The 27,394-nt window shown below is 36.8% G+C and overlaps 1 protein-coding gene and 1 pseudogene across 1 annotated transcript in view; both read left to right on the forward strand.

Annotated features, from left to right (window-relative positions):
* Positions 1-27,394, forward strand: part of LNX2 (ligand of numb-protein X 2) — an 81,818-nt gene that overhangs the window by 1,478 nt on the left and 52,946 nt on the right. The gene's annotated exons all lie outside the window — the stretch shown is intronic.
* Positions 585-26,693, forward strand: LOC150012424 (programmed cell death protein 4 pseudogene; annotated as a pseudogene).

Consider the following 27,394-nt stretch of genomic DNA (forward strand, 5'->3'; position numbering starts at 1 on the left):
TGGCCCACTTGTGTGTTAACATTCCTAATTCTGTGTCTTGTTTCTCTCCTTTCCTCATCAAGTTAGATAGTTTTCATTACTTATTCATTCAGCAAATGGTAGAGTGTCTACTGCATGCCAGACATTGATGGCAGGAGTCAGCTTTTGCTCTAAGTTGTTACAGTCTCATTTGGAAGCTGATCCATACCTCTATTCCACTGGCTGTCTGAAGGTAATTTGAGCAAAGTGCTGTGGGAACTTAAGAGAGGGAGCGTTTCTGCCTGGAGTTTGTTAGGGAAGGCCTCACATAGGCACTGACTCAAGACTGGTGTGGGATTTTGCTAGGTACATTTGCAGCAGAGGAACTAACATGTAGGGTGTTGCATTGAGATCTGCATAATGTTACTCTGGCTGAAGCACACAGTGTCTGGGGTTGGAGTAGTAGTTGGGGGCTGGTGGATTACTCATTTAAGAGCACTTAGCACTTTGTCTTGCTTACAGTAGGCACTTAAATATTTATTGAACTGACTTGGAACAGAAACATGAAGGACTTTGTCTGCCAAATTAAGAAAATTGGGCTTTATTTTAATCAGGAGAATGTCATGATGACATTTGTATTCCAGAAAGATATCTACAGCATTCTGGAGGATGATGGGAGGTAGGGAGACAAAAGTAGGAGTTGTTATACTATAGGCAGTGAGTGCTCAGGGATTTTCAGTGCACATTGTCTGGGTTTGGCCCTGGCTGGTTTAGCTCAGTGGATTGAGCGTCGGCCTGCGAGCTAAGTGTCGCTGGTTCGATCTTCCAGTCAGGGTACATCAGAGAAGGAAAACTCTGACTCCAAAAAACCTCCGCTGCCTTGCGGCATACCTCTTCAGGGGAAAGGCAAAGGGAGTAAACCCCGACAGAAAATCCGGAGCCGGAGTCCCTAAGGCGGTTTGACGTTGTAGTCAACACCGGCAACTCCTGCGGCGCACCTGAAGCCAAGCTGTATTGACTCCGTCTTTCCCTTGGACCCTTCAGCTGCGAAGAGAGGGGGGGTCTGCTGCATGGGCAACAGCAGACCCTCCATATTACCCTGCCCAGGCTCTGTAGCTTCAGCGTCATCGCAAGATGTCGATTCAACACGGGAGGAGACAGATACCATGTCACTCCCGAGTCGGACTGCACAGCCATTCTCGGCGATGCAGATGGACACTTAAGAAGCTACACCATCGTCTCTCGAGACGGACGGCTGCCGACGACGATGTCTGGGTTTGAGTCTGGCACTGTCACTCCCTGTGTAACCTCTTTTTTCCTTAGGTTCTTCATTTCATAGGGTTTGGGGGATGACATTTGGAAAAACATATATACCTAGAGTAATGCTTTGCACATGGTAAGGACTTGGTAGATGTAAGTTGTTATTCTGTGGGAAGGCAGTAGAAGTACAAATGATGTGACATTTAGGAAGTATAATTGGTTGGACTCGATAAGTGACTTGATATGACTGGAGGCATTGGAGTGTATTGGTTAAGCTTTCTGTGGGGTCAGGACAAGGGTTAAATTCTGTCACTTACTCTTAGAATTACTATCCTGACTGAGGTTTAGCTTCCCAGTGTTTAGGAAATGATCATAATACCTGTTAAGTAGGGTTTGAGGATCAAGTGAAATTATGCATGTAGTGCTTTTGGCAGACTACCTAGCACATTACAAGTGCTCAATAAATATTAGTTGTTCCTTTAGTGATGACATTAATGAGCTAATGGAATGTTAGAAGATATGAGAAGGAGTAGTTAAAAACATTTGATGGTAGGGGTGTGGAAGGGAAGATAAATTAGTTTTGGACCAACCCAAAGGTGCTAATGGATGGTTGAGATGTCGGTGACGAAATAGTTGGATAGATGTGTCCAACAGGAGCTAGGAAAGAATGGAAAGAAAAAAAAAAAAGTTCATGTAAAACCTTTATGGGTGTGGTAAACTTTATGAAAGTTTTAGGGTAAGGTGAGGCAGAGGTGAGGTTTATGCTATCGCAGTGTCAGGAGTGTTCAATATTAGGCATTTCTATCTTTAAAATGCATTTTTGCCACCATCACAGGGGAACTCCAGGCTCTGTGCCTTTCCCCCTCTCCTCCTTCTCTCTTTTCTGATTGCCCTCTACCTCCCAAATCCAGATAGTTTTTTATTATGAGGAGCCAATTAACTTTTCCCTGCTTCTGGGGCAAAAGTTTACTCCAGGCCCACCTTTTGATATCAAAATCCAACAAGGTTTTTGGAAGAATCAAAGGTCTCATTTCATAGGTTCCACTCTACTTAGGAAGCAGTGTTGATTGAAAAAATAAAAGTGTGTATGTATGTGTACATATGTAAGATGTATATGTACATATGTTTACATATACAACTATATATGTATATATTGGGGTGGAAATGGGGAACAGATTTGTGTAGGGATATTGCTTCCTGCAGGGTAGAACTGACAATAGCTGTGTCATAACTTTATCCTCTCTTGGGTATTAGCAAAACTTCAGAGTAGATTCTCTGAAGTCTTGATTAGAAAAGCTGAAAAGAAAGGAGCAGAAGTATTTGGGCAGAGAGATTTAAGTATACTTCACACCTTTATTTTTCCAGGCTCGAGCTTTAGGACTGTTAACTTCTGACTATTAGAATCTGTCAGTGGAGAAATTCTGTGGTGGAAAAATGATTTTTTTCTCAAAATTGGACTGCATAAGAGATATGAGAACTAGAAATAAATGTAGAATGTAGGTAACAGACAAGTAAAAGTATAACTATATACACTATATATACAAGTGTACTATAATATATATAGTGTACATATGTGCTTATAAGTATACTGTAAACAGGGGTGTCCACTTAAAACATATCACTGTCATATAAAACAAATGAAGTTTTAATTTTTTTCTTTATTAAAATTGTAATCTTAGAGTATTTTTGAATAACAAATTGCCCTGAAGTATGCAGTAGGGGCCACTGTAAAAAATGTTTATAATCAATTTATGAGGATCTGTATCTTATGTAAAACAAGTGCGCTTGGCTATAATAAAGCTTTCAAAGGCTCTGTTGGCCATTACTTTGTTTATAGATAAAAGTAAAGTAAGTCTAAAAAATATTGATACCCCTCCCCCCAAATTAAGATTTGGCCATCAATCAGAAAAATTAATCCTTTATTAGAATTCTTAATACTGTTCAGTTAAACTGCATATATAATTATTGAGCAAGTCAAGTGTAGTCCTTCACGTATATCTTATTTCATTATTTTATTGTGATCATTGCTACTTTTCTTCCATGTGATTTTAATGTTTGAACTTTGATTTCAGTGTAATTATATTCAAGGAATACCTAAGCAACCATGATGTCATCAGCACTGGGCTGTGTGGAACACAGAAGGTTGTCTCTGTCCTTGTAGAACTTAAAATTTTAAGACATTTAGTCAAAGAGTTAAGCATTTGCAGTAGGGTGACTAATACACTTGACTTTTAGTACCTTAGCTCCTCAACTCCAGTGACTTTCACTTCTACTGTATTTTAACATTCACCCAAATTTCCACAATAGAAATCTTAAATTACATATCCTACTCTTACCATAGCCTCCTATCCTCCCAGATCCCTTATATCCACACTTCATATTATAGCACCCTTCTTCTAGACAGAGACATCTTGCCAGTCCTCTATTCAATCCCACCTCCTATTACCTGTTATATTAACATTTAATGACCTTGAGGTCTTCCCTGTCAAGTTTGGAATCCTTTGTTAAGCACTTTCATTGGTACCTTTGCCTCTCCTGAACTTGTTTTTGTCCTGGGCCTGCTGGAAAACATCTCTGGTTAACTCTGCTTTTCTCCCCGAGTTGCTTTGGTAGCACCTTTAGAAGACTGGACCCTCAGTGCAAGTAATTCTCTTTCAAACAACCCTTCCTCCATTCCCCTCAGTCAACTACTGCTATGGCATTGAGCTAAGGATATTGGAGTATCCTCGTAGAGCTTACAATCTAAAGGAGATAGACATTCATCAAATATTCATACAGATTATAGTTACAAAATATGGTAAGTGCTTTGAAGAAATGGGATGGGGCTCTTTTGTCCAGTACTAGTCACTGGCACATGTGGCTACTGAAATGTGGCTCATCCCAAATGAGATGTGTGATAAGTCAAAAATACACACCAGAATTTGAAGACATTATACCCCCAAAAGGTAAAATACTCAATAATTTTTATATATGAAATGATAATATATTAGGTTAAATAAAATATTGAAACTCATTCAGTAGTTTTATTTTTAAAATATGACTATTAGAACATTCAAAATGACATGTGGCTCACATTCTATTTCTGTTGGACAGTGCTGGCATTGTCCAGCAGGATGTCCCTGAAACCTTCCCTGAGAAGGTTGTCTTTGAACAGATGTTATCTGGCTGAGTAGGTATTGAACAGGTAAACCCTCTTCCCGAAGCAGTCAGAGGTGGATGGCACTTCAAAGCAGGGTAAGAAACTGGTGGGAGAGAACTGGGAGAGATTAGCCAGGGATGAAGTTGAAAGACAGACAGGGCCAGATCATACGGGCCTTCTTGGCTTTAATAAGGATGTTGTTCTTCATCACTCATGTGTTATTCCAAACCTTCATTATTTACAGACTGTTTATCCAACTCCAACTTCTACAGTCTGCAAGTAATCTGGTCACTTCATGATGATCTGGTTTGATAATTTCAGATTTCTGTCCCTCCTCTTCTTAACTTTATCAGTCTCAGATCTGTTGAAGGCTAATTTTTCTACATGTGCCCTTCTTCTGATCCTTCAGAGTCTCTTTCAGGAAAGGCTTTATTAATTAACTCCTTTCTGTATTTAATCCCTTTCTCCCTGCTAGCTTTTTCACACCAGCTTATAAATACAGTCCAGTCTTAAACACTATAAAACAAAGTTCCATTTACCCTACATTCTCTGCAAGTTACTGTTCTTGAACCATAACAAAATATTTTATATAAAGCAATATATTCAAAAGTATTAACATGTAGTCAATATAAAATTATTAATAAGATATTTGACTTTTTATATTAAGTATTTGAAATCTGGTTATATTTTACTTACAGCATATCTCAATGCAGCTGCTAAATTTTCAGGGGTTAAAGTAAAGGGAATCTTATCAAAATAATTTAACAGAAAAATGTTTTACACTGCTTAATTTTTGTTGTTGTGGTAAAAAACATGTGACAAAATCTACCATCTTAACCATTTTAAGTGTATAGTTCAGTAGTGTTAAGTATATTCACATTGTTGTGCAACAAATCTTCACAATTTTCTCATCTTGCAGAACTCTGTACCCATTAAACAACAACTCCCCATTTTCCTTTCCACTTTGATTACTTTAGATATATAAGTGAAATCATACAGTATTTGTCTTTTTTTATGTCTAGCTTATTTTATTTAGTATGATGATCTCAAGGTTTATCCATGTTGTAGCATGTGACAGGATTTCTTTCCATTTTAAGGCTGAATAATATTCCATTGTATTTATACACTGGGATAAACATTTTGTTTATCCATTTACCCCCTCGATGAACATTTGGGTTGCTTTCACCTTGTGGCTATTATGAATAGTGCTGCTATGAACATGGGTGTGGAAAACTCTTTTCAGAGTTTGATAAAAATTTTTTCCATTATATACCCCAAAGTGGGATTGCTGGATCATATGGTAGCTCTTTTTTAAATTTCTTGAGGACCTCTCCACTGTTGTCCATAGCAGCCGCACTTTTTTACAATCTCACTAATAGTGCATAAGGGTTCCAATTTCTCTACATTTTAATGAAAACTTGTAATTTTCTGTTGTTTTTCTTTTCAGTAGCCATCTTAATAGGTATGAGATGGTATTTAATTTGCATGTGCATTTAATTTGCATAGTTTAAATTTGCATTTATCTGATGATTAGTGATGTTAAGCATCGTCCCCTTGTGCTTGTGGGCCATTTGTCTATCATTTTTGGAGAATGTCTATTTAAATTGTTGGCCTGTTTTGAAATTGGGTTATTTGACTTTTGTTGTTGATTTGTAGGAGTTGTTTATATATTATGGATTTGAACTCCTTATCAGATATATTATTTACAAATATTTTTTTCCCATTTTGTAGGTTGCCTTTGCACTTTTTTGCTTGTGTCCTTCGATGTGAAATTTTAAGTTTGACATAGTCCCATTTGTCTATTTTTGCTTTTGTTACCTGTGCTTTTGGTGCCATGTCTTTGCTAAATTCAATGTCATAAAGCTTTCCCCCATCTTTTCTTCTAGGAGTTTTGTAGTTTAAGGTCTTATGTTGAGGTCTTTAATTCATTTTGGGTCAGTTTTTTAATATGGTGTAAGATAAGGGTGTAAACAAAAAAATATTTTTAAAGGTTTTTTTTTATTCTCATTCAAGAGAGAGGAGAATGGAGAGAGAGAAAGAAAGAAACATTGATATGAGAGAGAAACATTGATTGGTTGCCTCCTGCATGCACCCTGACGAGGGATCGAACCCAAAACTTAAGCATGTGCTTAGACCAGGAATCAAACTGGCAACCTTTCAGTGTATGGAACAGTACTCCAACCAAGTGAGCCATGCTGGCCAGGACAAAACAAAATATTTTTAATGTACTTCTGAGACCTTGCTTGTGGAAACAGGAGAGAAAGATCCGAAATACATAGAATAGTTTTAATTCGGAGGGGTCGAGGATAGTGATTAGGCTAGGAAACAGTTCTCGCGAGGTACTGAATACTGTATTCTAGTGTGAATTTCTCTGTCCTTTTTGTTTCTTGTAGTTGTGAGACACCAATATGGAAACAATCAATAATCTAGGGCTAGCTGAAGCTAAAAAATAAAATGGTTGGTAAGAAGCCAGGTATCAGAGTACATGTGATTACATCCTCTTCCTCTGCTACTAAATATGTAATGTGTGTGGTCAGTAGTTGCTGGGCATCCCTTTTAAGACTATTCTGTCAGGACCATTTAATAAGATTTCCAAAGTGTCCATAGCAATTAGAACTCATATGAAATATTTATTAACCTCATTAATTTCTCTTATTTTAGGCTTTATGCTTTCATTATAGATGAGATATATTAATTGATACTTCAGTATACTATTTTCAGAGTTTGTTAAAAATAGATATAATTTTTCTGGCTCTCTGGTCTATTCTTTTTCCGGGAACATAGAGTACATTTGTCAGCATATTTGAATTTTTCTACCTTTGATGGTATATAGTCAATAACATTGAGACGTTTTTCAGGACTTTTTGTCTGAGTTTGGATTTTTTTATTGTAGCTATTTACAGAAGGGGCTAAATTTCTTTTTAATAAATCCATTTGCAGGATGCTGATGATAAAGTCTGTGTATTCTTAAGCATCAAGTTGACTCAAGTCAGCCTTCAACTAATATATATTGTATTAACACTTTTTCTTATTGAAAGGTTTACATGTTATAAAGTTGCTCACTATGATTTTAGTCTTTCTAAATGTGGCTATGTGAGTAAGTTTTTGTTATTCATAGGTTCGCCAGAGGCAGTAAATCAAACCTGGTACTGGAAGAAAGCAAAATGAAGTTATTCTTCAAATGTTTATTCACAATACAGTATTCTTTATTGTCTTTGTAAAGAATTACTCTTTTTTGGTTAATTGAACCTTTTGAAAATAAAATTGTTCTGTTACTAAAAACAGAATTATTCTCTATGTGTACTAGAATTTATGGAAGGATATCTTTCTGGAAGGCAAAGCTTAATGTTCTTAAATTAATTAAATCTGTTTTAAAGAATATTTTTCTATTTGGTAACTCCTGGGAAGCAAGTAATACAGCTATTTGATTTTATTGCACACATTATCAAGTACATGAGGGCATAAAGGTACATGTGTTTTTTTTTTTTTTAATAACTTTTTTAAATTGTGGAAGTAATACATGCTAATAATAGAAAATTTAGGAAATCCTAAACTATGCAAAGAAAATAAAAATTATAAATAACCCCACCCATTGTAATTCTTTTTAAATGATTAATTTATTCAACAAATATTTGACTATGTACTTTGTACTGTATGTATATCATTCTAGATATTTGGGATATGAAAGTGACATAGGAATTCTTATTCTCAGAAATTGAGACTAGTCAGATTCCAGTTTCATTACAGTTGCTATATTTCAATACAAATATGATATTTAAATGATAGAACTTAAGCATAGAGAGTCTTGTGGCAATGCAAAAGGTTATTATTACTATAAACTATAGGTAAAGAATAGTCTCGGGTGAAAACAAATTTCAGCATTTTTGTGATTGTGCAGGTCCTGAGACAGCTAAGTGCATGATTATGTATCTTTTTCCCCACTGGATTTTTATTGTCTATAATGTGCCAGGCACTGTTTAGATGGTGAAAATATAGCAGTGAACTAGACGAGAGGGATCCCTGTTCTTAGGAAGTTTATATGCAGGGGTCAGGAGGAGAGATAAACATTAAACAGGTAAGCAAATTAATGAAAAGTCTAATGACCAATGACTGAAAGAAAATAAGAAGATATAGTTAGATATCAAGTCTGTAATATTGGTGATTAAATCTTTAGCTGGTCACCAGAGTTCCTTTCAGCTATTTATTTGTCTTCTTCACTGGGAAAACTTTTAACTACTACTGCCAAAAAGAAACACCCACTGTCATCTTTGTTTCTTGCTCTTTTGTACTCTCTCTGGAGATTTCTTACTCAGTGAAATGGCTAAATGGCAAAAGTAGGTAGGGGTTAAGAGAAGCAAGGCATATGGAAAATCATTTTGGCTTTTCATGAAGCTAGGAGTTTGTTGAATTTATACCTGTCATTATCCCCAAAATACTTAGTATTCATATGTTCTGAATTAAGAAAAATAAAACCCTACCGGGTATTAGAAGAGGGAATAAGGGGAAATAATTTTATCATTCCTTGTGGAATTCTCAGGGTTTTTTTTAAGTTTCTCACATCTCTTAAAAAAATGCCATTTATGTCAACTTATAAAGAATTCTTGATTTGTAGCTTAGCTGATTTGCCAGGCTTTACAACTGATGGGTAAGACTTGTGTCCTGCTTTCTTTAGTACATAAGAATTTGGACTGTGACTCATGACCCATGACTCATCAGTTGACGTTGTGGTACATTTTTAGGAACAAAGAATGTGATAGCAGATTTCTCTTATACAGCAGTAGTGTAAGCAAATATAAGAAAACACAAATTTGTCTGATTCTGTTCTGTTATTACAACTGTATGTTAAATTGATTCTTGGAAATGTGTTTACAACACTGGACGTTCCGATGCTTTTGAATAGAATAGGTACAAACTGTATTTCTCGCAAAAAGATCTTAATTGTGCAGCATTTCTCCCATTTTTTATGGTATGAAGTCACTTTGTAGATAAATACAATATTTAGGCTTGTGATTTACTTATTTAGTTTTGGAATAAAGATGAAGTAATGAAGGAAATCTTGTTTTGACTCTACTACTTCATTTTTAGTGCTCCATAAAATTGTTTTTAGTTTTGATGTGGACTTCTTGATTGTTTGCTTTGCTTTGCTTTCTAATCACTTATATACAATCTTGGCTGCTTTCTACTTTCTCCTTTATTTCCTTTTGTCCACGATCCCGCCATGGTATAATCTCATATGCATAAAAGTCAATCTGTACAAATAGATACTTAATGAAAAACAAGTCTCACTTCCACTCCTTTACCCTAGCCAGCCAGTTCCTCCAGAGTTGACCACTATTAGGAGTTTTTATATTTCCTCTGGGCGTATTTTCTGCATATGAACTTGTGTGTATTTATATAGAGAGATATTTTGAAACACATACTATTCTGTACCTTTACTTAAATTAGCTCAAAATTTATTTAATTTGTTAGTCTTTTTGAAATTTAACTTAGTCACTTTTCATTTGTTCGCTGATCTCACCTGAATTGTATTACCTTAAAAAATATTTATCTCTTAAAGAACATGTGAACATACTTTGTGAAGGTTTTCTCTGCTGGATATGATTATATTATCTGAGCTTTTTTAAAACCTACAAATCATGACCCTAATACATATTCCTTTTCAAAAGGGAAATACTAAACATGATAAAAATTAACTTAGGCATCTTTATGATAACTTAAGAGAAAATGGAACATTCACTAGGTTTCTTTGATCTAGCAAATATAGTACAACCATGGGAGAATATCTGTTTGGAAATATTAAATTTTGCTAAAAAGTTTGGTTATTAGGAAATATTATGGTACAAATTATGCTGAATTAAAAATTACTTGATTAACAAATCTGCTTGCTAATTGGAAGTTTCTTGGTGCATTTTACAGTGTTCATCAATTCTGCAGATTGTACTTTTACAGTATTGTTTGTAGTGGACACTTAGAATATCTTTCATTTTGAGAATGGTTGGGTGCATATCTTTTATTGTAAAAGTGGGTAAGGGGAAAGGCAGTTTTCTCCTTGAATCCAATGAGAATATGATGTTAGATATGGAGGGGAAAAAAGATAAATTGTTTTCAGTAATTTATGAGTATCACCCTAGAAGGATTTCATATTTTCACCATTATACTGCCTTCCTTTTGGTTGTGAAATGTAAACGGCAGAATTGTAGAATTGCCAATATTAATCACCATTTGAGTGATTAGTCTGTGGCTTCACTCTGTTAGGAAGTTTAAGTTTCATTCAGCAATGTATTGTCATGGTAATCCTGTGAGGTCAGTATTTTGCATTTCAGGAGTAAACAATTTGGATAAGACATAGTAGCCACCTATGATTAGAAATCAGACCTGTTTGATCTAAAAGCCATTTCTCTTTACTGAGTGGTGTCTATGAAAAGATAAAGTTCAGGTAGAATCATAACTGTGTTCTTCCTTCTTGCTGAAAAGGATTTTAAAGATTATTTTAGTTTAAACCACATAGTTGACGAACGAAGAGGCAGGTTTCTCATGTACAGGCAATCTTTTTCTAGGAATCATAGTAAGATGGGTTTTCAAAACAAATAAACAAAAATACTCAATGGGATTGTTTTGTGATAACGCAGTTGAATGATTTTATAGAAATCATGGTTTTATTAATTTTATTCTGATTTTTCATTTAGCCTGGGCTCCTTATACCTTTAAGGATTAATTGAGGCCAGACATTTCTCTAGGGACATTCCTAGTTATAAAACATGTTTGTTTTTAGAGACTCATTTAAGACTGCTACATTTATCATAACTATTCGTGATTTTTTTCCTTTTATTTTTTTCTCTGCCCTAGGACATTCTTTTTTCTTTTTTTCTTTCCTTGTTTAAAATTAAACTTATTGGGGTGGCATTGGTTCATGGGGCCATATAGGTTTCAGGTGTTAATTTCTATGCCACATGGTCTGTATATTGCACTGTGTGCCAACCAGCCAAAGGCAAATCATTTTCTGTCACCTTTACCCTTTACCACTCCCTCACCCCTTCTGTGAGTTTTAGCTTTATACCCTACACATAACTAAAATTATATGGTTCTTAGCTTTTTCTGACCGACTTACTGCATTAGCATAGTATTTTCAAGATCCATCCATGTTGTCTCAAATGGCAGTATTTTATCTTTTCTTATGACCGAGTAGTATTCCATTGTATATATGTACCACATCTTCCTAATCCAATCCTCTGTTGAAGAATACTTCGATTGCTTCTATGTTTTGGCCACTGTGAATAATGCTGCAGTGACCTCAGGGTGCATATATCTTTGCAAATAAATGTTTTTGATTATTTTCAGGTACATCCTCGAGAGTGATTGCTGGGTCATATGGTAACTCTAATGTTAATTTTTTGAGGAACCACCATACTGTTTCGCATAGAAATCATGGTTTTAAATGAAAAAATCTTAAAGGGAAAAGCTGATTGCTTGCCATATCTGTCTTTCTTCCTGTCTATCATATGACCATCCATCATCTCTCTCTCTCTCTTTCTGTTAAACCCAGAGAAAGGAATAGTTGTATTCTTTTATTTTTTTATTTTTTATTTTTCTATTACAATTATCCCACTTTTTCCCCCATTGCTACCCCTCCCACCCAGCCCACCCCTTCTCCCACAGTCAGTCCCCACCCCGTTGTCCATGTCCATGGGTCATTTATACTAATTTCTTTACTAAACCCCTCCCATATTTACTTCTCTTCTCTCCCTCCCCGCCTCCCCCCTGGTAACTGTTACTCTGTTCCTTCTTTACATGCCTCTGGTTCAATTTTGCTCATTTGTTTGTGCTGTTCATTAGTTTACTGTATTAGGTGATATCATATAGTATTTTTCTTTCATTGCCTGGCTTATTTCACTAAGCATAATTCTCTCTAGTTCCATCCATGTTATCGCAAATGGCAGTAGTTCCTTCTTTCTTTCTGCTACATAGAACTCCCTTGTGTAAATGTACCACAGTTTTTTAACCCACTCATCTACAGATAGGCACTTAGGCGGTTTCCAGCATTGGCTATTGTAAATAGCACTGCTATGAACATAGGGGTGCATAAATTTTTTTGAATTGGGGTTTCAGGATTCTTTGCGTATCATTCTAGCAGTAGAATCGCTGGTTCAAAAGGGAGTTCCATTTTCAGTTTTTTGAGGAAATTCCAAACTGTTTTCCATAGTGGCTGCACCAGTCTGCATTCCCATCAACAGTGCACTAGGGTCCCCATTTCTCCGCATCCTCGCCAGCACTTGTTGTTTGTTGATTTGTTGATGATGGCCATTCTGACTGGTGTGAGGTGGTATCTCATTGTGGTTTTTATTTGCATCTCTCTGATGGCTAGTGATGTTGAGCATTCTCTCAAACACCTATGGACCTTCTGTATGTCCTCCATGGAGAAGTGTTTGTTCAGGTCTTTTGCCCATTTTTTAATTGGGCTGCCTGTCTGCTTGGTGTTGAGTCATATAAGTTCTTTATATATTTTGGAGATCAAACCCTTGTCCCAGGATCATTGATGATATGTTTTCCCATATGATTGGTTCCCTTTTCATCTTGCTGATGTTTTCTTTTGCTGAGCAGAAACTCTTTAGTTTAATGTAGTCCCACTTTTTTTTTTCTTTCCTGTATTTCCCTTGCCTTAAGAGATGTATCAGTGAAAATATTGCTATGTGGCATACCTGAAATTTTCCTTTTGGACATTTATGGTGTTACGGCTTACATTTAAGTCTTTGATTCATCTTGAGTTTATTCTGGTGTGTGGTGTTAGTTGGTGGTCTAATTTCATTTTTTGCAAGTCCCTGTCCAGTTTTCCCTGCATTATTTGTTGAAGAGGCTCTACTCACTCCATTTTATGTTCCTTTCCCATTTGTCGAATATTAGTTGACCATATAGACCTGGGTTTATTTCTGGGCTCTCTATTCTGTTCCACTGATCTATATGTCTGTTCTTATGCCAGTACCAGACTGTTTTGATTACAGTGGCTTTGAAGTATAACTTAATATCAGGTATTGTAATTCCTCCTACTGTGTTCTTCTGTCTCAAGATTGCTGTGGCTATTCGCGATCTTTTTTCATTCCATATAAATTTTTGAAGTATTTGTTCTAGGTCTGTGAGATATGTCACTCATATTTTAATAGAGATTGCGTTGAATCTATAAATTGCTTTGGGTAGTATGGACATTTTAAAGATGTTGATTCTTCCCATCTATGAACATGGTATATGCTTCCATTTATTTGTATCTTTCTTAATTTCTTTCTTCAGTATTATGTAGTTTTCTGAGTACAAGTCTTTTATCTCTTTGGTTAAGTTTATTCCTAGGTATTTTATTTTTCTTGTTGCTATAGTAAATGGGATTTTTTAAGGTTTCTATTTCTGATTTTTTATTCTTGGTGTACAGAAATGCCTTTGATTTCTGAATATTGACTTTGTACCCTGCTATTTTGCCAAATTCACTTATTATGTTGAGTAGTTTTTTGGTGGAGTCTATAGGGTTTTCTATGTATACTATCATGTCATCTGCAATAATGACAGTTTACTTCCTCTTTTCAATTTGGATGCCTTTTATTTCTTTTTCTTGTCTTATTGCTGTGGCTAGAACTTCCAACACTATGTTGAATAGGAGTGGAGACAGTGGCCATCCTTGTCTTGTTCCTGATCTCAGGAGGAATTTTTTCAGTTCTTGTCTATTGAGTATGGTGTTGACTTCAGGTTTCTCATATATGGCCTTTATTATGTTGAGGTACGCTCCCTCTATTCCTATTTTGCTGAGTGTTGTACTTCATCAAATGCTTTTTCAGCTTGCTATGATCATGTGATTTTTGTCTTACATTTTGTTTATGTGGTGTATACATTTATTGATTTGCAGATACTAAAGCATATTTGCATCCCTGGGATGAATCCCACTTGATCGTGGTGTATGATCTTTTTTTCTTTTTTTTCTGTCTCATTATAGCACATCCTTTTTTTAAAAGTATATTTTATTGATTATATTGTTACAGTAGTTCCAATTTTTTTCCCCTTTGATCCCCTCCACCCAGTGCCCCCTTTCACTCCAGCAATCCCACCCCTCTTAGTTCATGTCCATGGGTCATGCATGTAAGTTCTTTGGCTTCACCCTTTCCTATATTATTCTTAACTTCCCCCTGTCTATTTTGTACGAACTGATTATGCTTCTTAATCCCTGTACCATATCCCCATTTCTCCCCCTGCCTTCTCCCAGCTGATAACCCTCCAAATGATCCCCATACCTATGATTCTGTTCCTATTCTGGTTTGCTTAGTTGGATTTTGTTTTTATTTTTTAGATTCAGTTGTTGATAGTTGTGGGTTTGTTGTCATTTTAGTGTTCATAGTTTTGATCTTCATTTTCTTAAGTAAGTCCCTTTGACATTTCATATAATAATGGCTTGGTGATGATGAACTCCTTTAGCTTTACCTTGTCTGGGAAGCATTTTATCTGCCCTTTCATTCCAAATGATAGCTTTGCTGGATAGAGTAATGTTGGTTGTAGGTTGCTTTTCATCACATTGAATACTCCTTGCCAGTCCCTTCCTGACTGCAAAGTGTCCTCTGAGATATCAGCTGATAGTCCTATATGCACCACCCTGTAGGCAACTCTCCCCCTCTCTCTTGCTGCCCCCAGGACTCTCTGTCTTTATCTTTCACCTTTGGCATCTCAATCATGATGCATCCTGGTGTGATCCCCTCTGGGTCCAGCTCGCCCAGGACCCTTTGTGCTTCCCGGACCTGTATGTCCATCTCCTTCAAAAAATTTGGGAGGTTTTTCTCATTTTCTTCCAATTCTTGTTCCTTATTCTGCACTGGTTGACTGTTTTTTTCTTCCTTATGTTCCAAATCATTTATCTGAACCTTAGTTTTCTTCCCTTCACCATTGGTTTTGTGTGGATTTTCTTTCATTTCACTTAGCATAGCCTTCACTTTTTCTCTTATGCATTTGCCATACTCAAGCATATCTGTCAAGCCTGTGAGCATCTTTAACACCAGTGTTTTGAATTCTGCATCTGTTAGGTTGTCTGTCTCCTCATCTGTTATGTTGGCTATCTCCTAGTCACTTAGTTCTTCCACTGGAACCTTGATCCATTCCCCATTTTGGGCCGTACTTCTCTGTCTCCTCATTCTGACAGACTCCTGTGTTTGTTTGCCTCCACATCCCAGGTAGAGCTTTTGCTCCTGTTATGTTGTAAGAGGCAGAGCCTTAGGGAATCATCAGTACAGGGGGACCTGTTTCGCCACATTGTGGCGCTGTATGTGGGGGAGGGGTCTGAGAGGAAGCAATGCAGCCTTCCCAGCACTTGCCCCTTTTCCAGGCACCTTTCCCACTTCCGCACCGGACTGGTACCCCTCTAGCTGCTGCCTTGGCTGTCGTTCCCAGAGTGAGTGGGTCTGCAGAACTTCTAGGACTGTGAGGGCCGTTTAAACAAGTGGACTCTGCTGAGAGACCAGCAGTTTCTGCCTTCACCCCAACCCCCACTGGTCTGCACAGTCGGAAGCAATGAGTCTTGATTTTCCCTAGTACTGGGATCGTGAGCTGCTAGGTCCAGTGAGGAGCTGGGAATGTTCCCCAGGTGTCCTGCCTGACTTTTTAAAATGTGTGACTGTGCTTTCTGCTGGCCGGCCACTGCTGCCGCCGCTGCTGCTGCCACCACCGCACCGCGCCCTCTCCGCCCCAGCTCTGCCCCTCCTGCCTGTCTGGATGAGTATTTCTTCTTTATATCCTTGTTTGCTGGACTTCCATGCAGCTTGATTTTCTGGAACTTCTGGTTATTTCTAGTTTTGAGGTAGTTGTATTCCTTCTTAGTTGTGGAGGGAGACACAGTGTGTCTGTGTACGCCTCCGTCTTGACCGGAAGTGTGGTGTATGATCTTTTTCATGTGTTGCTGTATCCAGTTTGCCAATATTTTGTTGAGGATTTTAGCATCTATGTTCGTCAGTGATATTGGCCTGTAGTTGTCTTTCTTTGTTGTGTCTTGATCTGGTTTTGGGATTAGGGTAATACTAGCTTCATAGACAGAGTTTAGGAGTTTTCCCTCTTCTTGGATTTTTTGGAATAGTTTGAGAAGGGTAGGCCTTAGGTCCTTCCTACATGTTTTATAAAATTCGCCTGTGAAGTCATCAGTCCAGGGCTTTTGTGTGCTGGGAGTTTTTTTTATTACTCCTTCAATTTCACTTTTTGTTATCGGTCTGTTCAGGCTTTCTCCTTCTTCTTCATTCAGTTTTGGAAGATTATGTGTTTTCAGAAATTTGTCCATTTCATCTAGGTTGTCAAGTTTCTTGCCATACAATTGTTTGTAGTAATTTCTTACAATCTTTTGTATTTCTGTGGTATCGATTGTGATTTCTCCTCTTTCATTTCTGATTTTGTTTATTTGGGTCCTCTTTTTTTTTTTCTTGATGAGCCTGGCTAAACGCTTGTCGATTTTGTTTATCTTTTCAAAGAACCAACTCCTACTTTTGTTGATCTTTTGAATTGTTTGCTTAGTCTCTGTGTCATTTAATTCTGCTCTGATCTTGATGATTTCCTTCTTTCTATTTGCTCTGGGATTTTTTTTTTTCTAGTAACTGTAGGGTTAGATTTTTTATTAGAGATTCTTCTAGCTTTTTTAGGTATTCCTGTATTGCTATGAATTTTTCTCTCAGGACTGTTTTTGCTGTGTCCCATAGGTTTGGGGCTGTTGTGTGTTCATTATCATTTGTTTCCAGAAACTTTTGATTTCTTCCTTGATGTCATTGTTAACCCATTCATTATTTAATAGCATGTTATTCATTCTCCATGAGTTTGAATGTCTTTGAGTTTTTTCCTTGAGGTTGATTTCTAGTTTCAAGGCATTGTGATCTGAGAAGATGCTTGATATAATTTAAATTTTCTATAATTTGTTGAGGCTTGTTTTGTTTCCCACCATGTGGTCTCTCTTTGAAAATATTCCATGTACACTTGAGAAGAATGTATATTTTGCTTCTTTGGGGTGAAAAGTTCTATATATATTAACTAAGTCCATTTGATCTAGAGTGTTTTTTGGTGCCTCAATATCCTTGTGTTTCTTTGCTTTGAAGGTCTGTCCATTGTTGACAATGGAGTGTTAAAGTCCCTTACTATGAGTGTGTTGCTGTTGATACCGTTCCTGTAGTCTTCCAATATTTTACTTATATATTTGGGTGCTCTTATGTTGAGCGCATATATATTTACCAGGGTTATATCTTCTTGATGAATTGTTCCCCTAAGTGTTATGAAATGTCCTTCTTTGTCTCTTTTTATGGCCTTTGTTATGAAATATGTTTTGTCTGATATAAGTATTGCTACCCCAGCTTTTATTCATTCCCATTTGCTTGAAATACTTTTTTCTATTCCTTCACTTTCAGTCCGTGTAAATCTTTTGTTTTGAGGTGTGTCTCTTGTAGACAGCATATATGTGGGTCATGTTTTCGTATCCATTCCGATACCTTATGTCTTTTGATTGGAGCATTTAATCCATTTACATTTAAGGTTATTATTGAAAGTTGTTTATTCATTTCCCTTTGTACCTGTGTTTCTCTCCCTCTCATTTTCTTCTTTTTTTTAAAGCATTCCTGTTAGCATCTCTTCCAATGCTGGTTTGGTGCAGATGTATTTTTTTAGTCTTCCTTTGTCTGGGAAACTCCTTATTTCACCTTCCATTTTGAAAGAGAGCCTTACTGGGTAGAGTAGTCTTGGTTGTAGGCCTTTGTTTTTCATTGCTTGAAATATTTTTTGACATTTTCTTCTGGCTTGTAGTGTTTCTGTTGAGAAATCAGTTAGTAGTCTTATCGGAGCTCCCTTGTATGTTATTTGCTGTTTTTTCTTTCTGCCTTTAGTATTCTCTCTTTGTTTTTGAATGTTGCCATTTTAATTATGATATGTCTTGGAGTGGGCCTCTTTGGGTTCATCTTCATTAGGACCCTCTGTGCTTCCTGGATTTGCATGATTTTTCTCTCTCATCAAGTTAGGAAAGTTTTCTGTTATTGCTTTTTCAATCTGGCTTTCTATCCCATGCTCCTCTTCTTCTTGTATCCCTATGATATGGATACTGTTTTGTTTCATATTGTCATGCAGTTCTCGTAAACTCTCTTCATTCTTTTTCAGTATTTTCTCTCTCTCTCTTTTTTTTTTTTTTTTTTTTTTTGCATTGTTTGGGAAATTTTTTCTACGTCGTCTTCTAACTCCCAGATCCAATCCTCTGCTTCATTTAGCCTGCTTTTGATTGCTTCTACTGTGGTCTTTGGTTCAGAAATTGTATTCTTCATTTTTTCCTGGTTCTTATTGATAGTTTTTATGTCCCTTTTTATGCTGGTGTAGTTCTCAGTAAGTTCCTCATAGCTTACCTGAAGTTCTTTTTAATTTCCCTGGAGTTCTTTGTAGTCCCCCTGGAGTTCATTGTGGTTTTCTTTGAGTTTGTTGAGTTCATTGAGCTTCCTCATTACTATTGTTTTGAATTTCTTGTCTGGTAGCTGCTTGTCTCTATTTTATTTACCCCTCCTTCTGGGATTTCCTCCTTTCCTTTTGATGGGATGTTGTTCCTATTTGGTGAGGTGTTATCCCGCGTCCCCAGTTTGGGTGGCTGGTCTTGGTTGTTTCTGCTTCTTAGATTGATCTGCTTTGTGGTGTGACCTTCTTGTATATAGTTGTTGAGTTGCTGCCTCCAGCTGATGCCACTTGGAGGGGAGTAGTTTGCTTAAGTGATTTCTCCCGCATCACTGGGGATGATTCTGTACTGGGATCTAGTCCACTGCTCTCCTAGCTTCTTCTCCAGAGCCAGTGCCCAAACTTTTTACAAAGTGCCTCTAGTTCACTTTATCCTCCTTTGGCCTCAGCCAGAGGCAAGTGCACTCCTCAAGCAGGCCAAGGGCTGTTTTACTGGTTGCGCTCCAGTGCAGGTGGGTCCAACGCTCTTCTGTGCACTGGCATGGGGTGGCAGTGGGAGGACTCTCATTGAATAAGCTTATTGCACAGTTTGCTACCAGTTGCCAGAGTGATATTTCTCAATACAACTTAACATTTCTCCCCGTTTTCTAAGCATTTCCTTGATTAGTGAAGTAGAATTAGCCTACCTTGCCTCCTCCTCTAAGAGGAAAGCTCCTCAGCTCCTGAGGGTTAAATTAGTTTCTGAAGGTCTGGGAGTTCCTTAATGGCCAGCTCAGTATTGTAGTCCTCCATTAACTCCTCCACATCATCATCATCATCCACATCCAAGCACAGAGATTTACCCAGAAACAATATCATCCACAACAGACACAGCCTCATCCTCGAAGTCTCTTTCAGCAGCAGACTCAGGCCACAATTTCTTCCAGGGTGATTGCATGGTCCTGGAAGACACTTCCCCCAAACTTTGTAAAGAAAGTGAGGATATTAAAATGTTTTTTCCAGCCCTGGCTGGTGTGGCTCAGTGGGTGGAGCACCAGCTGATGAACCAGAAGGTTGCTGGTTTGATTCCCAGTCAGGTCACATGCCTGGGTTGTGGACCAAGTCCTTAGGTGGGGGCATGTGAGAGGCAACTGATTGATGTTTCTCTCCCTACCTTTCTCCGTCCCTTCCCACTCTCTAAAAATAAATACATAAAATCTTTTTTAAAAAAAGATAAAGAAAAAGAAAGAATAAAAGGTTTTTTAAAAATGAAGTATTCCTTCCAGAGCTCCCTGAGGGTTAAATTAGTTTCAGAGGTCACCTCAAAACATCTCTGAAACAGTGCCTTTGTGTAGAGTTTTTAAAATTAGAAATGACCTGCTGGTCTATGGGCTGGCTGAGAGTAGTTGTGTTAGGTGGCAGAACCTAACAGTTATGAAGCTATGCTCCTCCACCAACTCGGCCTCCAAGCTTGGAGTGGGGGCAGTAGTATTGTATGTTACAAGAAGTGCCCTGAGTGGCAATTGTTTTTCCCAGAGGTATTTCTTCACACTTTGGGCAAACACTTCATGAATCCACTAAATAAAAATTGCTTGGTTACCTAAGCTTTGCTATTAGCCATCTATATCACATTCACCTTGTTTTTGGTGACATTATTTTTCTTGAAAACTAATGGTTTTCAGAATGGTACATGAGTAGAGGCTTCAATTTAAAGTCCCCATTCGCATTCCCACACAGAGATAACATCAGCCTGTCCTTCACTGACTTGTGTCCTTGCAATGATTTCTCCTTCTGTGTGATGTAGGTCCTCTGGCATTTTCTTCCAGAAGAGGCCTATCTTGTTACAATTGAACACTTAGGGAACAAGTCCCTCGGCTTCTATGTATTTTTGAAATTCTGTCATGAAATTATCAGCAGCTAGTTTGTTAGAACTGGCAGCCTCCCCATTCCTCGCTCTATACTATGAATGCCACTTCTTTTCTTAAATTTATTGAACCACTCCCTACTAGCCTTAAACAAATCACTTTCAGCACCCATTCTAAGGGTGTCTTTTAGGAGGTGAGCATGTAGCATCTTCTCTTTTTCACATAACTTTGCTTCCCAGATGCTATCACCTGCTAACCTTATTTTGTTTATCCAGATCAACAACAATTTTTCTACCTTTCATTTGCCTGTGATTGTTGTTTTGTGAGCACTTTCACACCCTTAGCAACATCACCATTCTTGATGGCCTCTTTATGTTTTAAAATTGTGCCAGTCATCAACTTTGCCATTTTATACTTGGTAGCCAGATCAGACATGTGACACCTGTATCATACTTGGCAGCTATTTCTTTTTAAAGCTCTATCATTGTTCTCAAAACTTTTCACTTTGCTGCTATCACAAACTTTCTTGGACCCATTGTGACTTACTGTACATATTGAATAATAAGCAGCAACAAAAGGAAAAAAACACAAAAATATTCACAACACAATTTCCTGAAATGTTAACATTATGAGGTTTATAGGTAAACTGACTCATACTCATCCATTCTCCCCTGTTTGTCACCTGAGAGGTGTGTGATTGGTTATACTCATATAGTTATCAGCATGAATGGGTTATCAGGTCTGGAACTTAAGTTTTGATCAACAACCAAAACATTTTTCCATGAATAACTTGGTGGAGAACCTAATTGTTCCAGATGGGAGATGTTCCAGAGCCATAGTTTACTGTAAAGGCCATTTATGACAAACCCACAGCTAACCTCATACTCAACAAGGAAAAACTAAAAATTTTTCTTAAGATCAGAAACAAGACAAGGATGTCTGCTTACATCACTTTTATTCAATATACTATTGGAAGTCTTAGCCACAGCAATTAGACAAGAAAAAGAGATAAAGACATTCAAATTGAAAAGGAAGAAATAAAACTGTCATTATTTGCCAATGACATGATACTATATAGAGAGAATTCTAAAGATTCCTCTAAAAAACTACTAGAACTGATAAATGAATCAGTCAAGTAGCAGAACACAAAATTAATATATAGAAATTGGTCACATTTTTACACACCACTAATGAACTCTCAGAAAGAGAAATTAAGAAAACAATCCCATATACAATTGAATTAAAAAATATCCAGGAATAACTTTAACCAAGGAGATACAAGGATGATGCTTGGAAAATTATAAGAAAGTGAAGAAAATACAAATAAATGGAACCATATATCCTATTTATGGATAAGAAGAATTAAAATTGTTTAAATATTTATACTACCCAAAGCAATCTATAGATTCAATGTAATCCCTATGAAACACTAATGGTATTTTTCAGAAAAGTAGAATAAATAATCCTAAAATTTATATGGAACCACAAAAGACCCAGAATAGCCAAAGCAATCTTTAGAAAGAGCAAAATGGCATGAAAACAGACACATAGATCAATGGAACAGAATGGAGAGCCCAGAAATAAACCCATACCTGTACGGTCAATTAATCTATGACCCAGGAAGTCAGAGCATACAGGGTTGGGCAAAGTAGGTAAGATCTCTGTCAAAACGTGCTTGAGTATAGCAGGTAGATTACAAGAATGTGTCAGTAATGAAGGCAGGCAATCTGAGCACTTAGGAGATTGTACCTAAGTACACTGTGCCACTGTGACATCCTTTTGAGTCAGTGAAGCTATTGTAATTGTAACCTGCATTTTTTTTCCCATACAAACAACTGTAAATCTCCTTTTGCCCACCATGTACAATGGGGTAAAGACATCTATCCAATAAATGGTGTTGGGCAAACTTGCAAAAGAATGAAACTAGACCACCTTCCTTACACCATACGCAGTACAAGTATAAACTCAAAATGGATTAAAGATTTAAATGTAAGACCTGAAAAAATAAAACTCTTAGAAGAAAACATAGGCAGTAAACTCTTTGACATTAATCTTAGTAATATTTTTGTTCATATATCTCCTTGGGCAAGGGACACAAAAGAAAAAATAAATGAATGGGACTACATCAAATAAAAAGTTTTTGCACAGCAAAGGGAACCATCAGCAAAGTAAAAATACAACCAGCCAGTTGGGAGAAGATATTTGCCAATCATATGTCCAGTAAGGAGTTAATATTCAAATTTTATCAGGCATTCATACAAGTCAACATGCAGATAGGAAGTGGGTGTATGAAGAGATGCTCAACATTACTAATCATCAGAGAAATGCAAATTAAAAGCACAATAAGATATCATCTCACACCTGTCAGAATGGGTATCATGATAAGCCAACCATAAGTGTTGTCAAGAATGTCGGGAAAAGGGAACCCTCATGCACTGTTGGTAGGATTGCATATTGGAAAACATTATGGAGGTGCCTCAAAAAATTAAAAATAGAACTACCTGGGTATTTATCTGAAGAAATCTAGAATACTAATCGGAAAAGATATGTGCATCTCTGTGTCCACTGCAGCATTATTTACAATAGCCAAGATGTGGAAGCAACCTAAGTTCTCATTCATAGACAATTGGATAAAGAAGAAGTGGTATATATATATACAACAGAATATTACTTGGCCATAAAAAGAATGAAATCTTACCATTTGCAACAACATGCATGGAGCTGGAGGGTATTATGCTAAGTAAAATAAGTCAGACAGAGAAAGACAAGTACCATATGATCTTACTTTTATGTGGAATCTAAACAATGATATAAATGAACAACAAAACACCCAGAAGTAGACTGAGATAGAACAAATTTATGGTTGCCAGATGTGGGGTGGGTAAGGGGCAGGGGGCTGGGTGAACAATGTTAAGGGAGGAAGAAGTACAACTGGTAGTTACAAAATAGTCATGGGGATATAAAGTAGAGCCTAGGGAATATAGGCAATAATATTGTAATAACTATGTGGGGTGCCAGGTGGATATTAGATTTATCTGGGGGATCACTTCATAAATTATGTAAATGTCTAACTACTGTGCTATACACCTGAAAACTAATATAAAATAATATTGATGGTAATGGGAAACAATAAAATTTTTATTAAAAAAATATTGAATGTCAACTATAATAGGCATCCCTATTGGAAATGGTTATAATATATTCAAGCAGTGATTTACTCTTATTTCTAGGACAATCATGCTGCTTTCACAAGTTAATTTTGATATTGTAAGATGTGTTTTTGTTTTTATTTTTTGGTGGCATCATTGGCTGTTCTTGTTCCCCCAAAACTGAACTGAAAGTTAGAATTGGAAAGATAGTATTGTAGTTAATGTATGGAAAGGTAATAAAATTCTTTTAATATAGAAAACAGGAATTATATTTTAAAGGGAGACTTTGACAGTATTCTGTTCAACAAATATTTTTCAGTTCATATTATTGACCCTAAATTATGTATTGTTAAGTAAGCCATAAATTATTGATGTTATCAAGTAGTAAGAGATGACCAGAAAGAAAAGTTAGTACTTTGACACCAGTTTTCTAAGTAACTGTGCTAATAATTTGCCAGCATAATTATTTCATAAGACACTAAATGAAAGTATAGTTTCAATGATGTGATTTCTAGGAAGTGGAAAAGAGTGTATTTAAAATTATATATAAAATATATTTATAACCTTGTATTTTTCTTAATGCCCTATATTTTATGTAACTCAATTATTCTTGTGCTATAATAGTCTTATAAATAGTTCCAACTCAAATAATTAAAGTGTTGACTGATTACATATAATGGCTAAAATTTAAAAGACTAACAACATTAAATGTTGGTAAGGGACTAGAGCAACCAGAACTCATATATTCTTGATGAGAACATACAATGGTCACAATCACTCTGGGAAAGGTCTGGCAGTGTTTTACAAAACTAAATAAGCATATACCTTACCTGTGGCCCAACCTTTCCACTCTTAGGTATTTACTTAAGAGAAATGAAGACATATGTTTATTGAAAGGCTTGTATAAGAATGTTTATATAAGCTTTTATTCATAATCTCCAAAAGCTGAAAATGGCCACGTGGTCCATCAATAAGTAGCATGATACAGTGGGATACTGCTGAGCAGTGGTAAGAAACAGACTGCTAGTATATACCACACCTTGGATGAATCTCAAAACATGCTAAGTAAAAGAAGCCTTACCCAAAGCCATACTTTTGCTTCCATTTGTATGATATTCTACAATAGGTGAACTAAACTGTGATGGAAAAAAATAAGAATGGTGGTTAGAGGGGATTTGAGGGAACTTTCTGGAGTGATGATTATGTTCTATATTTTAATAGAGATTTGTATTACATAGGTGTATGCGTTTGTCAAAAACTCAATGAATGTATATACACTTATTATTTGTACATTTTTTGTATTTGAATTTTATGTTAAAGAAAAATGTAAACAAATGTTGAGAGAGAAGAGGGGCCTGAGACGCTAGAGTCAGCAGCAGAGGCTGAGGAGTAGGGTCAGGTCAGTGGACCAGGGACCTGGTCGGGTGGGCAGAAGTGGCGGCAGCAGCCCGGGGGAAATAGATCCCAAAGGAAGATTTCCATTTGGTAATTTAATCAGTGCAAGTGAAATTAAAGAATAATAGATGTAGAAAACGAGCAGATACTAAATGTAAACTCTACATTTCCTGATAACTTAAGTGAGTCTTTCTTTTCTGGTGATGAAGACAATGCTGGGACTGAGGATATAAAGAATGAGATAAATGGAAATTGGATTTCAGCATCCTCCATTCATGAAGCTAGAATTAATGCTAAGGCAAAAAGGCTACTGTGCAAAAACTTATCCCGGGATTCTGGCAGAGGCGATTCAGTTAGTGATAATAGAAGGGAAGCCATTAGAAGTGGAGTAGCTGTACCAACGAGTCCAAAGGGAAGGTTGCTAGATAGGCGATCCAGATCTGGGAAAGGACGGGGACTACCAAAGAAAGGTGGTGCAGGAGGCAAAGGTGTTTGGGGCACACCTGGGGAGGTATATGATGTGGAGGAGGTGGATGTGAAAGATCCTAACTATGATGATGACCAGGAGAACTGCGTTTATGAAACTGTAGTTTTGCCTTTGGATGAAGCAGCGTTTGAGAAGACTTTTAACACTGATCAGACAGGAGTATTTTGAGCATGGAGATACAAATGAAGTTGCAGAACTGCTAAGAGATTTAAATCTTGGTGAGTGAAAAGTGGAGTACCAGTGTTGGCAGTATCCTTGGCATTGGAGGGAAAGGCTAGTCATAGAGAAATGACATCTAAGCTTCTTTCTGACCTTTGTGGAACAGTAATGAGCACAAATGATGTGGAAAAATCATTTGATGAATTGTTGAAAGAACTACCTGAGTTAGCATTGGATACTCCTAGAGCACCACACTCGGTTGGCCAGTTTATTGCTAGAGCAGTTGGAGATGGAATTTTATGTTATACCTGTATTGATAGTTACAAAGGAACTGTAGATTGTGTACAGGCTAGAGCTGCTCTGGACAAGGCTACTGTGCTCCTGAGTATGTCTAAAGGTGGAAAGTGCAAAGATAGTGTGTGGGACTCTGGAGTTCGATAGAAGCCTGTTAAATCACCTTGTTAAAGAGACTGATATGCTGCTGAAAGAGTATTTACTCCCTGGAGACATATCTGAGGCTGAACATTGCCTTAAGGAACTGAAAGTACCTCATTTTTATCATGAGCTTGTATATGAAGCCATTGTAATGGTTTTGGAGTCAACTGGAGAAAGTACATTTAAGATGATTTTGGATTTATTAAAATCCCTTTGGAAATATTCTACCATTACTGTAGACCAAATGAAAAGAGGTTATGAGAGAATTTACAATGAAATTCCAGACATTAATCTGGATGTCCCATATTCATACTCTGTCCTTGAGCAATTTGTAGGAGAATGTTTTCAGGCTGGAATAATTTCCAAACAACTCAGAGATCTTTGTCCTTCAAGGGGCAGAAAACGTTTTATAAATGAAGGAGATGGAGGTCATCTTAAACCAGAGAGCTACTGAATATAAGAACTGTTGCAGTCTTAGATGTTATAAAAGAGAAAAAATATATTAAAAAAATATATATATGAATTGTAAGAGTTGTTAGCACAATTTTTTTTTTTTAAGCACTTGGGTACAAGGCATTTCTGAAATTTTATAGACAAATTTAAGAGGAATTTCGAAAGAAAGTGTCTTTCTTTCCTTTTTTCTTTATTTTTGACAGTGTAAAGGAGCGACAGAAAAGTAACCACTTAAATGGAATATTCTCATAAGCTACCTTTTTTAAGTGCCATGTTTATGACCTAATCATTCCAAGTTTTGTATTGATGTCAGACTGCTACTCCTTTATTTCAAGGACTGTGTTTTTGTAGTAAAATCACTGGTTTATACAAAGCTTTATTTAGGGGGTAAAATTAAGCTGCTAAAACCCCATGTTGGCTGCTGCTGTTGAAATACTGTGCTTTGGGAGTGAAAAAAAAAAGTTATTTGTCTTAAAGAATTTTAAGAAATTGAGTTAGTCATGAGACTTATTCATCTTTCCAGGGAACATAATGATTGGTCTTAAAAGACTAGACAGTTGCTTTTTGGTTTTCGGCTCAGAGGAGGCAAAGGTGCAACTAACTTTCTTCGGTTGTCCCGAATCCGGGTTAATCTGACACCAGCTGCCTCCACCATGCCACCGAAGTTCGACCCCAATGAGATCAAAGTCGTATACCTGCGGTA

The sequence above is a fragment of the Furipterus horrens genome, unplaced genomic scaffold (genome assembly GCF_987537825.1).
Source record: "Furipterus horrens unplaced genomic scaffold, mFurHor1.1.pri manual_scaffold_4, whole genome shotgun sequence".
Taxonomy (NCBI): Eukaryota; Metazoa; Chordata; class Mammalia; order Chiroptera; family Furipteridae; genus Furipterus; species Furipterus horrens.